At 45.5% G+C, this 14,179-nt stretch overlaps 1 protein-coding gene, 1 non-coding gene and 1 pseudogene across 7 annotated transcripts in view; 1 reads left to right on the top strand and 2 right to left on the bottom strand.

The window, feature by feature from the left end:
• Positions 1-14,179, bottom strand: part of LOC127031107 (zinc finger protein 707-like) — a 769,794-nt gene that overhangs the window by 287,138 nt on the left and 468,477 nt on the right. The window lies entirely within an intron of this gene.
• The window catches only part of LOC127031106 (zinc finger protein 345-like), a 565,317-nt pseudogene that overhangs the window by 255,163 nt on the left and 295,975 nt on the right, over positions 1-14,179 (top strand).
• On the bottom strand, positions 10,070-10,142 carry TRNAK-UUU (transfer RNA lysine (anticodon UUU)). The gene has a single exon. It is a non-coding gene; the product is annotated as a tRNA-Lys (tRNA).

Genomic DNA, 14,179 nt, shown 5'->3' with positions numbered 1-14,179 from the left:
ATGCAGAGTTTATGTTCATCACATTCTATCCATCCACTTCTCAAAGTGTCATGTGATGAAGCATTCTCTGTTGTCCGTGCTTGCAGATGATGTTTTTACTACTTTAATCCTATATAAGAGTCGCTGTGACTGGAGATGAAAGTGTCAAAGTCCTGGGAGGGGAATTCAAATGGATCCCAAATAGAGTGTGATCATTTAGAGTTTAAATCTCAGGTTCCATTTATTGTAAAGCCATTTCTGGCAAGAGGGGTGTTTTTCCCCCATGGGGATGCTAGGATACTAAAAAATTTCGTAAATAACATAACTAACTATGGAGACAGGGATGAGGGAAGCAGGTTTGAATGGATCAGAGGACAATGTGGTGGGAGAATCTCTTGTCCCGGTTTTGAATAATCAGATGTAACCTGCTCTGGAATTTCACTTGACGCTTTCTTTGTAATGTATTCTCTCTCTGTGATGTGGGTTTCTATCTTTCCTGAAGGCTGTGTTTGGTCACCCAGTTGGATATTAGTTCAGTTTGATAGGATGTAGCTCAAATTTATTGAAGAATTTAAGACAATGACCCTTTGCTAAAGTCCTCATTTATGATTTCAGTTTTGCTTTTTCCCCATCCCTGCATAATGACATGGAGAAAGTTGAAGTGCAGTTCTATCAACAGGAGAGAACTCTCTAATTTACTGGACAGGCTAACAAAGAAACAGCAGTGATTTAAAATCTCCACTCAGAAATGGTGAACAACAGCACAACCCCAACTAACTGAAGGAAGTGCATATGATCACAGCGTATTTCAGTTATTTAAGGCAATATTGTCTCCGAGATCTGGGAAGAGAATTCCATGGTAAGTGGTTTTGAACTAGGCAAAATGCTCATGTGTCTGGTTCCCAAAGCATTTGTAACCCAGGCCCTACAGAAGATCTCTCCTAGCTAATCCTATGCTATGGGAAATGCAGCCGTTCATGACACAGATGTTGAGGAAATAGAAATGGAGTTTTTGTCGAATTTATCCTTTGTAGGTTCTAAAGATGTGTATAAAATAAAACCAGTGTTGAAAATGTAATATCTTCAGAAAAATGCCCATTTTTTAATAGAATCTCCAGCTCTGGTAACTAACGAAGATTCTGTTCCAGGCCTGTATCCAGTCCCTTTCCTGGACCTGTACCACTGAATTATAGAAAAACTGAGTATGTTTCAGGAAGCCATTCCTCATTAACACTGCTGAGATTTTAAGTGGTTTTGTAAAGGATTCTACTTCAGAGAAGTGTAAATTTCCCCTATCCAAGACCAAGGATTTGGAAAGAGCTGAGGTTGAAAGAGTCCACACCCAGTTCTTGGTTTCCACCCCAGTAAAGGAAGCTATGGTGACCCAAGGAAAATGGTTTGTACAACTCCACTTCCTATTTCAGTGTCCCTGATTACACTTCCAAAGTATGCCAGGGTTAGACTGAGAACAGTCATCCTTCACTGTTTGGATGCAAAGAGAGAGTGCTTCATAGGACATTCCTTCCCTGTGGATCCCAAACTGGCTGCCTGGCTGGGTAACAAGGACTTTCAGGCTGTAGAAATAATGGTAACAAATGAGGCGATGAATTTGTCAGCCTCCAATTTCAGACTTCCGGATACTCGCATGTTGAGTCCTGATACTATGGTTTTGTGGCAGACGCTGTGGCTACACAATTAAGCTGATGTCGGCACAGCTGCACCAATGTAGCTGTGCTGCTGTAGCACTGCTATTACAGATGCTCTAAGCCAATGGGAGAGATTTCTCCCATCGGACTTGATTAGTGCAGCCCCCGCAAGCAGCGGTGGCTTTGTTGGCAGGAGAAGCTCTCCCGCTCATGTAGCACTATCTACACAGGGGATTAGGGCTGTGTAACTATGTTGCTCAGCTGTGTGGATTTTTCACACCCCTAAGCAATATAGTTATCCCGATAAATGTCTTTAGTGTAGACCAGAGAGGTTTCTCTTGTGCTTTATGCATTTACATTACTTCTCTACCTCCTCCTACTTTGAAAGATTAGAAAGTGTGAAAAGAGAGGTATTTTTCTCCATGATGCAAACATTCCGACATAGAAGACCCCTTCTACCAACACGTATGGCAGAAGATCCAGAGATATATGAACTCACAGAAGTGGTTGGGTCCTACATTGGGACAAACCACAATAAGAACCAGCGTTCAGTTGTTGGCAATAGGGATTAAAAGAAAACTAACATATGACAACAATTTGTGATCTTTGAATATGTTATTGTTACCAATTAAAATGAAATTATAGGTGAAGTTATTGTTTAAAGAGTAAGAGACTGTGTGATAATCTGAATTATTTTGGAAGACTGAAAATTGTCTTGTTTTTGTTAGTCATATAGGAAATGATGGCTAATCTTGAAAAGTTAATTTGATTTAATTTACCCTGGTTCCTCAACTGTTGCTACAGCTCTAGTACCCATCAATCCAAAGACTGAGAGAAATGGAGAGTTCCAACCATTGTCCTTTTAGTATCTTATTGTTCCTCTCCCTGTTTTTTGTGCTGGCCTTTCTCTATCATTTTCTGCCTTTGTTTAGTTGATAACAGTTGGTTTCCATCACTCACATTTGTTTGTTTAAATCTCTATCCGTTAAATAATTTTTTTGCTTGTTCCATAACTGTACTCAAGTGCTGCGTGAGATACTAGTTTTACTGTGGACCGTTGCTACTGTATCTTGGGATACTTCAGGAAGAGAGGATCTGGGATTTCACCTAGTATCTGGTGATCCGGGCTGGACCCCAGAGGTGGACACACTGAAGGAACTCAGGGATTAGGGTGGCTGCTGTAGCTCAGAGGAGGGTCCTTGAGTTCCAGCAGGCTGGTGAGTTTGGTCACTAACATCCAGCTGCCAAATGCAAAACTCCCTCTTCCTTGTGGCAGGTGGCAACAAGGAGACTCACAGCCCTCAGTACCCTGAGAAAGGTCACAATGTGTCTCTGTTGATCCACCTGTCAAATTCGCACAGGGAAAGCTCCCGATAGCACAAAAGTCTGCCCTATGAAATCATGGAACATGTGCACTTCGCTCTGTGAAAGCATGTAAAGAATCCCAGCGCTGGAGGACAGGGTTTGGGTCCAGAGTGACCTAGACAAATTGGAGGATTGGGCCAAAAGAAATCTGAGGAAGTTCAACAAGGAGAAGTGCAGAGTCCTGCACTTAGGACGGAAGAATCCTATGCACTGCCACAGACTGGAGACGGACTGAGTGAGGGGGGATTTGATAGCAGCCTTCCACTACCTGAAAGAGCAGGATTGTGGACTTTCTCCTGGCCACTTTTGCTGGGCTGGGCAGGCAGCCTGGAAGCCTTTCTAGAAGAGAATTGGGAACTGAGTTAAAAAACCAATGTGGAAACCAGAACCTCAGGTTTAGACTCATTTGTTTATAATATTAAATCTTCAATTCTAGTGTCACGGTCAATACAATTGCTTCTGCCTGATAGTTGCCCAAAGGGAAACTTAACTTCTCTGCAAAGGGAGTGGAGAGAAAACACTTTTCAGAGGCCAAGAGAGACAAGGCGAGTGAGGGTAAGAGCTTGTAGAGGACCAGCCTCTGTTGGTGAAAGAGACAAGCTTTGGAGCAAATCCAGCACCCTGCTTCAGTTTTGTGTAGCCTGAAAGGTCGTCTGTTTCCTAAACAGCAGTTAGAACATAAGAACAGCCATACTGAGTCAGACCAGTTCATCTAGCCCACTGTCCAGTCTTCTGAAAATGACCAATGTCAGGCGCCCCCCAGAGGATCCCTGGGAGCAACATGGAGACAACAACACCACAACCAAGGTTAAAAGTCAATGCACGCGGGAGAAGCATCTTGTGTTTCATTCCATGTGCTAGTCCCATTGTGTTGCCATCTTGTTTTCTTCCTTTCTGTTAAAAGCTTTGGTGTTTTGCACAGAAACATTATTTCCCCAGCAGAGACCCAGGAGTGGTGGCTGCATTCCGGTACCAAACAGTCACTAGAAGGGGGCAGACAAAGGCCTTTAGGACGAGGCATCCCTCACTGTCAAAAAATCATCTCGCTCCTGCAGATAACTGGCAGCCTGAATTTGTTCCTTATCCTCCCAGAGTCTTGGGGGGCTGGAATCAGCACTACCCAGCCCCTCCATACATAGCAGGAACAAACATAAACCTTGTCTTAAAAACAAGCTGTCCCCTTCCTTCTCAGGGAAGATTTTTCGTTGAGTTTCAGTTCCCCTCTCCTGGGGTGGGACCAGCTCCCAATGAGCTCTGTTTTCACCTTTGCCCCTTTTCAGTCACTCTGGGATCCGAACTCTGCTCCCTGCTGTCAGGCAGCTTCCAGCCCATCCACCCTGCTCATTAATTCCATGGTCATATATCACCCCCTTTGCCAGCACACAGAGCCTGCAGGAAAGCTACTCATATTAGATGCATTGGTGGTATAGTGTTGTGCATAGATGTTGGTCAAGCAGTTGATCTGGGTTTGAGTCCCAGCCAGTGCAATAATGGCTTTTTGTCTTCTGTCTCCTCGTCTGGAAGTGATTTAATTTCAGTCACATTGTGTTACAATCACATCCATAGAATGAGACAATAAGTGTGTCAAGGTCCAGCAGGTCATACAGAATGGAGGCACACAAGGGGCTGGAATGTTTTCATCTGAGAAAGAACACTTGGAAACCTGCATCCCCCATCCCCTGGCCTTCTGTGTTATGATTCCAGCTGTGTGAGCTGTTTGTATGATGTTCTGGCATGATGGGGAAATAAAGTATTGAGTCAGTTTTTGCTCCTGCAGATTCCTTTGCAGTTACAATTATAATGATATGAACAAAAGGGAGGCAAAATTAAAATAATCCCCAAATTGCAATACAGGTGGGGAAAGAGAAGCCAAATACGTCAAAATAAAAATACTAAAAGGGAAAGGGCGAAGAGATCAGGTCTGTGGAGATCCCCTTGATATTTGAACTCACATTGTTAGAATCAAAGTTCAGACTTGACACTGGAAAACCTGCAACTACCTGTCTCTCTGAACACCTGTGATGAGCAAGATCGAGTTGGGACACCGGTTCTGCTTCAATCATTTATTGTCTCTCTGTTCTCTCTTTCTTCTCCCCCCAATTCCTCGTCTCCAATGTCTCTGCCTTTCTTCTCTTGCTCCCTCTCCCCCTGCCCTTTCCCAGTGGCAGCGACTCGCAGGGCTTATCCCCTGGTAGCTGGTGCTCGTTATCAATCAAATAAATCAAAACACTTTCACCTGCAAGTGGATTTAGCCCAGGACCCTCAGAGTCAACAGCTGTTATACCCCACTGAGCTCTCTGGTCAGGTGTCCTAGCACTGGAAGCCTCCTGTGTAGATTCTAAAATAGCGTTTTTGCACCAGGGGGCTGAAATATTGGACCGGACATTGTAGCTCCACTGTTATTTTATTGAATTGCTTCAAAACAGCAAGTATAGAAAGTCTCTAAGTGTCAGGGTCTCTGCCATGGAAACAGCTGCCCCTGCTCTGCAGGAATCTGTGTGTTCTACCCAGCAACATACAAACTTGCTCTGAGCTGAAGGGGGGTCAGACAGTGACGGTAACGCAAATTTTCAGACTGTTAACCCAAGTCCCTTCCTTTCTTGTACCCAGGACGTGTCAGTCACCTGTTAGCCATGGCGTTATCTTCATCTTCAAATACCTCTCAGGACATTTCACAGAGGGAGTGAAACCCGCCCCCCCCATGGCTCCCTGTTGAGGCGTTGTACCGTACCTGCTCCTGGGAACTGTCTGGTTTTATACTCTTAGAGCTTTTTCTCTTCAAACCCCTTATCCCAATCTATGGGCCACCACCGCATTTCAGAGTTCAGAATTTGCTCTCATCACCCTCCTATGGCACTTTCCATGTGAATGAGACAAAGCAATGGGGGAAGCTCCGTGGCTAATGAAAACCGGTGCATTGGGTAAGGCCTGAACTCATAACCCCAGCAGTGCGCCTCCCTCACCAGCCAGTTGTATCCCTGTAAGTGCTTCATAGATAAGCATGGGAAGTAGGCAGTTACTTCTGTCAGTGATTAACAAAGCTGGTGGCTAATTGAAAGGCTGATGGTTCAAACCCGGGTGAAGATAGAAGTGCTTGGCTCTTTTGTGAAGAGAATCCAGTACGTTTTAACAGGCAGGAAAATGCCTCAATTCTGGCCTAGCCTCATTGGACAAGCATAAGGAGTAATTTCACCAGATGTGTTGGTGGTATAGTGGTGAGCATCGCTGCCTTCCGAGCAGTTGACTTGGGTTCAATTCCCAGCTACCACACTGAGGTGCTATTTTCTCAGCTGGAAACTAGTTTAATTTCCATCACATTGTATCAGTTTATCAATGGAATGAGAGAATCAATGTCCTTCAGGTCATTAAACACCCAGGGGAGGAAGAAAGGGGCAGGACTATACTGTGAGCAGGTGGAGTCACCCTGGTATTACAATGTTTGGTTTTTTTTTTCTTTATTTCCCTCTCCCTTTTAGACTCAGAGCATTTAAGGTTAGATTTAAGGTTAGAAGGGACCACTGTGACCATCTAATCTGACCTGCTGCACCTTGCAGGCCAAAAGACCCCACCCACCCACTCCTGTAAGAGACCTGGGAGGGGAGGCAGCTCTGTGCTCTCCCCTACCCCAGGCAGCACATGGAGGCCCTCTGCTCCGCCCCCCCATGGGTGTGCAGAGATGTGCCAGCAGCACTAAGGTGGCTCCCTGCCCACTCTGACTCTGTCCCTCCGTGCCGCTCCCAGAAGTGTCTGGCATGTCCCAGCATCCTCTGGGGTGGGGGGAGTGTCTCCATGTGCTGCCTGTGCCCCGAGAACCAACTCCACAGCTCCCATTGGCCAGGAACTGCAGCCAATGGGAGCTCTGGGGGCCGCACCTGCAGGCAGCGGCACATGGACACTCACTGTCCCCGCTGACCTGGGAGCTGCTTTCGCAGGGTTGTGTGTACCGGTCACTTTGGGAGCTGCAGTGCCCAGGGTAAGCACCACCCCTCCTGCACCCCAACCCCCAAGCAGAAAGCCCGCACCCCGCACCCAAATTTCCTCCCAGAGCTTTGCTTGTCTTCCTTTCACCAAGAACCATCCTTCTTCTAATGGATTGCAAGTAGCCATCCCTGGGAAGCCAAGAGGCAGGCACAGGATTCTACCTCCCAGCAGCCAACCGCACCTCCCCAGGCTTTGCAGAATGAACAGTGATGCTCTACTAACCCCACTTAGCTACTTAGCTTCTGGTCTGCCTTCCTTGTGCTCGACTTTCCTCTTTTGTCCCATTCCTGCCTCACTTCCTCCTTTAGCAAGTCACACAGAGGAGGCCAGCAGGAAGAGCCGGCTGCCATAGGCCACGCTCCCAGGGCAGAGGAGACCAAGCCATAAGGCTCCAGAAGGTGACTGGCCCAGATCCTCTAGTTTTCCTCTGCTGATGTCAAGGCTCTTTCTCAGCCCATTTCCCCCCCCTTGTGCTGCAGGGGTTGGGTTTATCACAGGTACATGCCAGTGGCAGCAGTAAGAGCTTTGCTAGACAGCCAGGGAAAGTAAGCAATTTTGTTTCTGCCTGGTTTTCAACCAGGGACCTTTTGCGTGTTAGGCAAACGTAATAACCACTACACTACAGAAACTCTGTCAGAGGACCCTGACCCTCCCTTCATAAGAGTATAAGAATGGCTATACTGGGTCAGACCAAAGGTCCATCCAGCCCAGTGTCCTGTCTGCCAACAGTGGCCAATGCCAGGTGCCCCAGAGGGCCTGAACCTAACAAGCAATGATCAAGTGATCTCTATCCTGCCATCCATCTCCATCCTCTGACAAACAGAGGCTAAGGATACCATTCCTTACCCATCCTGGCTAATAGCCATTCATGGACTTAACCTCCATTAATTTATCTAGTTCTCTTTTAAACCCTGTTATAGTCCTAGCCTTCACAACCTCCTCAGGCAAGGAGTTCAACATGTTGACTGTGCACTGTGTGAAGAAGAACTTCCTTTTATTTGTTTAAAACCTGCTGTGCATTAATTTCATTTGGTGACCCCTACTTCTTATATTATGGGAACAAGTAAATAATTTTTCCTTATTCACTTTCTCCTCATCGTTCATGATTTTATGTACCTTTATCATATCCCCCCTTGGTCTCCTCTTTTCCAAAATGAAAAGTCCTAGTCTCTTTACTCTCTCCTCATATGGGACCCATTCCAAACCCTAATCATTTTAGTTGCCCTTCTCTGAACCTTTTCTAGTGCCAGTATATCTTTTTTGAAATGAGGAGACCACATCTATATGCAGTATTCAAGATGTGGGTGTACCATGGATTTATATAAGGGCAATAATATATTCTCTGTCTTATTCTCCATCCCTTTTTTAATGATTCCTAACATCCTGTTTGCTTTTTTGACTGCTACTGAACACTATATGGTCATCTTCAGAGAACTATCCTTGATGACTCCAAGATATCTTTCCTGATTAGCCGTAACTAAATTAGCCCCCATCATATTGTATGTATAGTTGGGGTTATTTTATCCAATGTTCATTACTTGATATTTATACACATTAAATTTCACTTGCCATTTTGTTGCCCATTCACTTAGTTCTGTGAGCTCTTTTTGAAGTTCTTCACAGTCTGCGTTGGTCTTAACTATCTTGAGCAGTTTAGTATCATCTGCAAACTTTGCCACCTCACTGTTTACCCCTTTCTCCAGATCATTTATAAGTAAGTTGAACAGGATTGGTCCTAGGACTCACCGTTGGGCAACACCACTAGTTACCCCTCTCCATTCTGAACACACCGATGGGCGAACCTGGAGAAAGTGATGGCAGCCCTTCAATGGGTCAGCTGGTAGGGCAACGGACTGGAGCTGGCACTCAGGAAGTCATCCTTATGTTGTCCTTCTGACTCCAGCTTGAAGGAGAGCTGCTTTTTCTTCCCCTTGCTGAGAAAGGCCAGGAGAAAAAAGAAAGACCAGGTGAGTCAACTCTTGCTTGGGAGTCACCCACTGAAAATGTAAAAACAAAAAAGTAAAGCCATAAAAGACTTCAAAGCCCACCAGGCCCAACCTCTCTTCTAATATGGCAGAAAAGCCACATGTCTCCTGTCTAGGTAGGGACATCCTATTGCCCCACAAGAAGTGGAAGGTCATTATATTCAGCCTCAGCAGCACTTGTGGAGCAGGGGGAAATACATGGCTGAGGAAATTCCCTGTAGCCAGAAGATAGGTCTTGAGCATCACAGCTTTGTAGGTAAATACAAGGTCCACTTACACCACCGGCTGAGCCATTCTTCACAGGCCAGCAACTGCTTCTCTCAATTTGTGTTCCCCACCATGTCCCCAACCGAATGCTAGAAGGCCCAGTTCATCAACCTGCCCACTCTTGCAGCCCTCCTCTTCCACCCTGACTGATAGGGAGGAGTATTAAGCCTCCCTCCCTTAGGCCTTTCAGCATTTCTGGGGAACACCAACACCGCCCAAGTGACTTTGGGCCAGTTGGTCAACCAATAGGGCTGCCTCCTAGGCCAGGCTGCAGCCCAGCTTCAGGACTCAGAGGAAATGAAGCTCCCATCCCTACCTACAGGACTCCAAGCACGGCCAGCCTTCTGGATCAAACATCCCCTCTTGTGCTCAAGTCACAACAGCTAGCGGGCAAAAGGCAGGCTTTCATATCATTTGAGAGAGCAAGACAGAGCCTTGGAAGACCCAGCAGGATTAGGTCTCACAGGAATTGTCCTCAGATCCCACTGAGACTTCAACTCAGATTGCAGGATTCAAAGTCCTGAGGGCTGCTCTTACACCATGGGACCAATAGGGAAACCCCAGATCTCTGCTGAGTTCTGGTGTGGATGACCCTGCGGGCGCAGCCCTGCATTTGCTCACCAAGTTGGCATGTAACAGTTTGCTGCATTCCTAGAGGCCTTTCTTAATCCAGACTGAGAGGCCAGTGGGCATGTGAGGAAGTTGCCCCTTCTGTCCTAGGCAGTATGTGGCCCTTTCTAGGAAAGACCAAGTCCTGGAGGAAAAAAGACTGTTGTGAAATAACATCCTGAAGAGATGCCTTTTTCAGTTGTTGGAGGAGTATCATATGGGGAAATGTCCCCTCTTCACCTGACCAGGGACTTGAACCCTGGCCCCACAGATTAAAAGTCTGATGCTCTACCAATTGAGCTAGCCAGGCTCATAGAAAAATGGGCAAGTTTGATGCAGAAGAGAAACTAGTCAAGAAAAAGAGGGCAGAAAATTTGCTAGTCTTGCCTCTTTAGCAGCCCTAGGCCCATCTTGCTTCTCCATGTGGGGCCCACAGACATTCTTCTTTTTTTAGTTAAATATCAGATCCAGGAGAAAACACAGTTATACAAAGCAAAATAAAATTGACCTGTCTCATGCAGTGCTACATTGACCTCTATTCAGACTGAGCCTAAGGGAGGGCCTCGCTTCCGGATCAAACATGCCCTCTTGTGCGAGTCACAACAACTAGCAGGCAAGAGATAGGATACCATGTCATTGGAAAGAGCAAGATGAAGCTTTGGAAATCCCAGGATAATTAGCTGGCAATGAAAAGACCCTAAAGTTCTACTGGGGCTTGAGCTTTGATTTCAGGATTCACAGTTCTGAACACCAGCCCTTACACCATGGAACCAGCTAAGCCTGTGTGACTTCTGGCATGAAAGACTCTGTGGGGACATTTTTTTCTGTCAGGGAATACCCAGTGGGAATATGCCTTTCTGGCCAGCCCTACATTTGCTCAAAAATCAGCACACAGCACTTTGTTGCAGGCCCAGACACTTTTCTTCCTCCAGACTGCAATGCCAGTGGACAGGTGAGGAAGTAGCACCTTCAGTCCCAAGCAGTAAAGGGCCCTTCCTAGGAAAGGCCAAGTTCTGAAAAGGAAAAACTGAAGTCAAAGAGAGTCCTCAAGAGATGCCTTCTGAAAATCTTGAGGGATTGTCCTTCTACCTGACCAGGGACTTGAACCCTGGACCCTCAGATTAAAAGTCTGATGCTCTACCAACTGAGCAAATTTCATGCAGAAGAAAATCTAGTCAGAAAATGAGGGCAGGAAACAATACAGAAAACCTGATGCTTTTGCTCTTTGAGCAGTCCTAGCCCCAGCCTACTCCTCCATCCGGCGCCCTGAGGCCTTAATCTTTTTTTAGTTAAATAGCAAATCCAGGAGAAAACACAGTTATACAAAGCAAAACGAAATCACAAACAGAAATGTCATTGGAAATACAAAAATTAAAAAGGAAAATGCAATTCCCATCACTTTATCGCGTCTGGGCCATTCCTGTATCGAGAGCACCTGCTAAGGGCCCTGTGTGCTTACGAGAAACCTGGAGAAACTCATACCACAGCCTGAACATGAAACTCAACTGCTCCCAGGTGCTGCAGTAAAACCCTTTCCCTGCTATGATGTTGCACTCCTTATGATTTTATTAAAATATGCTAATGAGTGTGAATATAATGTAACTGGAGTATGCTTTATGCATGTAAGGTAGCATTACGAAGTTTATAATCTACTGTGTGTGTTCATCGTATTTGTATGAACCGATCATTCTTGTATGTGAAACTAGAAATATGAAATAATAACTCTGAGGTCCTGTTGTAATGATGCATAGTGTGGGCCATTAATAGTGGTTGGGACTCTTGATGGCTCCCATTAACCAGGACAATTGACTGTAGATGGCTCTGTCCTGCACCATCTGTGAGTCAGGCCAGGAAGAATGAAGGCTTGGGGTCTCACAGGACATGTGAGCATGTCACTTGGTACAGGAATCCATCTTAAACCTGGGGCTTTCCCCCAGGAGACAGACAAAAGATTCCTGCCTTGTACCAAAGTTATATAAGTGGGTAGAACAGAAGAAAGGAGGCTGCAGTCATAAGAAATCCCCTAGCTACCACCTGAACTGGAACAAGGATTATGCCAGGTGAAAAGATTGGGCCCAGACTAGAAATAAGCCTAGTCTGCAAAAGCAGCTTATTGGAAGATCTCTGAGGGTGAGATTTTATCAGTATTGAGTTTCCTATTGTATTAGGCTTAGACTTGCATGTTTGATATATTTTGCTCTATGGAGAATACAAACTCCATAGAGAAGGAAAAGTTAATGCCTTAGAAGAGTCTGTGTGTGTGTGTGTTAGATGGGTGCAAGGGTGCCTAGAAAACACTGTCCTGTAGTTTCTTTTCTCTGATTTCCTTTAGAAAATTTGAAGCGGGGAGCAAAAACCATTGTCTTCTGAGAGGCTTGAACTCAAAACCTTCAGATTATGAAATTGAGACACTACCAGCTGTGCTAGGAAGGTTTAGAAAACAGCTAGACTCAATGCATATAGAATCTACAGCCGTGACCGAGCCAGGGGTGCACTGGAAGACGCAGGGAGATATGGTGCCCAGACACCTTTCCTGGCAGCTAATAGATCAATTTTCTCTGACAGTGAACAATCTACTGGAATTCATGGCAGCAGAGGGTGGATATTTCCAAGCTGAGCACCCACTTCCACATTTCAGAATTTATTCTCCTTTTCCTAGTAGGGTACTTTCCATGTGAATTGGGCAAAACAAGTTGGGGAAGCTACAGGGGTAATAGAAACCAGTATTTAAGGTAAGGCTTGAACTTATAACCCCACCTATAGTCCCTTCTGCACTAACTAGTAGCACCACTGCAGGTGCTTCTGAGGCAAAATAGGGAAGCAGGCAGTTATCAGTCTCTGTGGTTCACACCTTTGCCTGGCAATTGAAAGGCTGCTGGTTCAAACCTAACTAAAGATGTGACTTTTCAGCGATGAGACTCCAGGATATTTTAACAGGAAGAAAATCTCCTCATTTCTGGTTTAGCCCCATTTGACCCCTTCTGCCCCTCTTCTCCTCCACACCATCTCTTCCGTTCCCCATGGGGGCCATACAGAGAGGATCCCCACTCACTGAGAAGTTCCCTTTTCTCCTTCACAGAGGGCTTTAATACCCTTTATCTCACTCAAGCTCACAACTGCCCAGAGTTCAAGAACTGTCCCTGTTCCCATTGGACAGATGAGGGGAGCCTGAGGTCCAGAGAAGGGAAGTGACCTACCCAAGGGCATACAAAGCAAAGCGGTGGCAGAACCAGAAAGAAAAGCCACCAGTTCCGACTCCTGTTCTAATGGACAACAAACCCCCCAGAGGCAGGGATAGAGCCCAAGAATCAAGATGGTGGGGAAATGTCATTCAAACTGTTTCTGTCAGAAAATCCCATTCAGACTAAACCAGTTTGTTTCTCGAAATCATAACAAGTGGGATAAAAGTTCTTTGCAAAAATATTTTGTTGCAAAACAAAAGCATCTCCTGTTTGTCACAGTGTGTTAAATTGTCTCCTCGCATACAAAGAGGAGACACTTGGATCTCAAACATTAGATAAGTAGCTTCAGTCTGAGCTAAGTCGTTGCTGCTCTTAACAATTTCAAAATAAAAACATACAAATCAAATAGACTATTTCAGCTATTCTATTACGTGTTAATCTGCTCTGAGTAAACGTGATAGGACACCTCATATTATGCACTACTTATAGTGATACTCTCCAATGAATCCCCATCCTCCACCCACCGTGAAGTAGGTAGGAGTGGATCATTATTATTTCTACTTGAAAGAGGGAGAAGCTAAGGCTGAGAAAGGAGAATTGACTTGCCTTAGGTCACCCAGCCAGCGAGTGGCAGAGTTGGGTATAAGACACAAGAGCCCTGATTTTCAAACTAACCATCAGAACTTGAATTTCATCCATTGAATGACCTTAAAGTGCTCTCACATGAGCTCCAGACCAACAACAATGACAGAATTATTCAGCAAGTATTTGAGAACTGCAATGTTAGAGAGAATCATCCACTGCTCAGAGACCATTAATGCAGAGAAGCATCAAAATTTGTCAAACATAGAACTGGTTCTGACTTATTTCCTTGGTCTTAAAAAAAGAACAACAAGGACCTGAGTTTCCTCCCTGTCAATAACCCCCTCCTCAGTCAATCAGGGTAGAGACTGAGGACGGGAGGCTGAGGGTTCTCAGCAGAGAGTACAAAGGATGGCCTAGGTAACCTGTGGAGATCACTGTCCAAGCACTATTTCAGCCCCACAGTTTTGGATGGACCGCCCACAGTGGGAGCTGCACTCCCCCACAACACACACACACACAAACACACACACACACACACACACACACACACACACACATCCTGATGTTGGGAGGGGAACAG

This window comes from Gopherus flavomarginatus, chromosome 11 (assembly GCF_025201925.1).
Source record: "Gopherus flavomarginatus isolate rGopFla2 chromosome 11, rGopFla2.mat.asm, whole genome shotgun sequence".
Classification (NCBI taxonomy): domain Eukaryota; kingdom Metazoa; phylum Chordata; order Testudines; family Testudinidae; genus Gopherus; species Gopherus flavomarginatus.
Note: the sequence above shows the minus strand (reverse complement) of the source record. Positions and strands in the feature narration are given on the sequence as shown.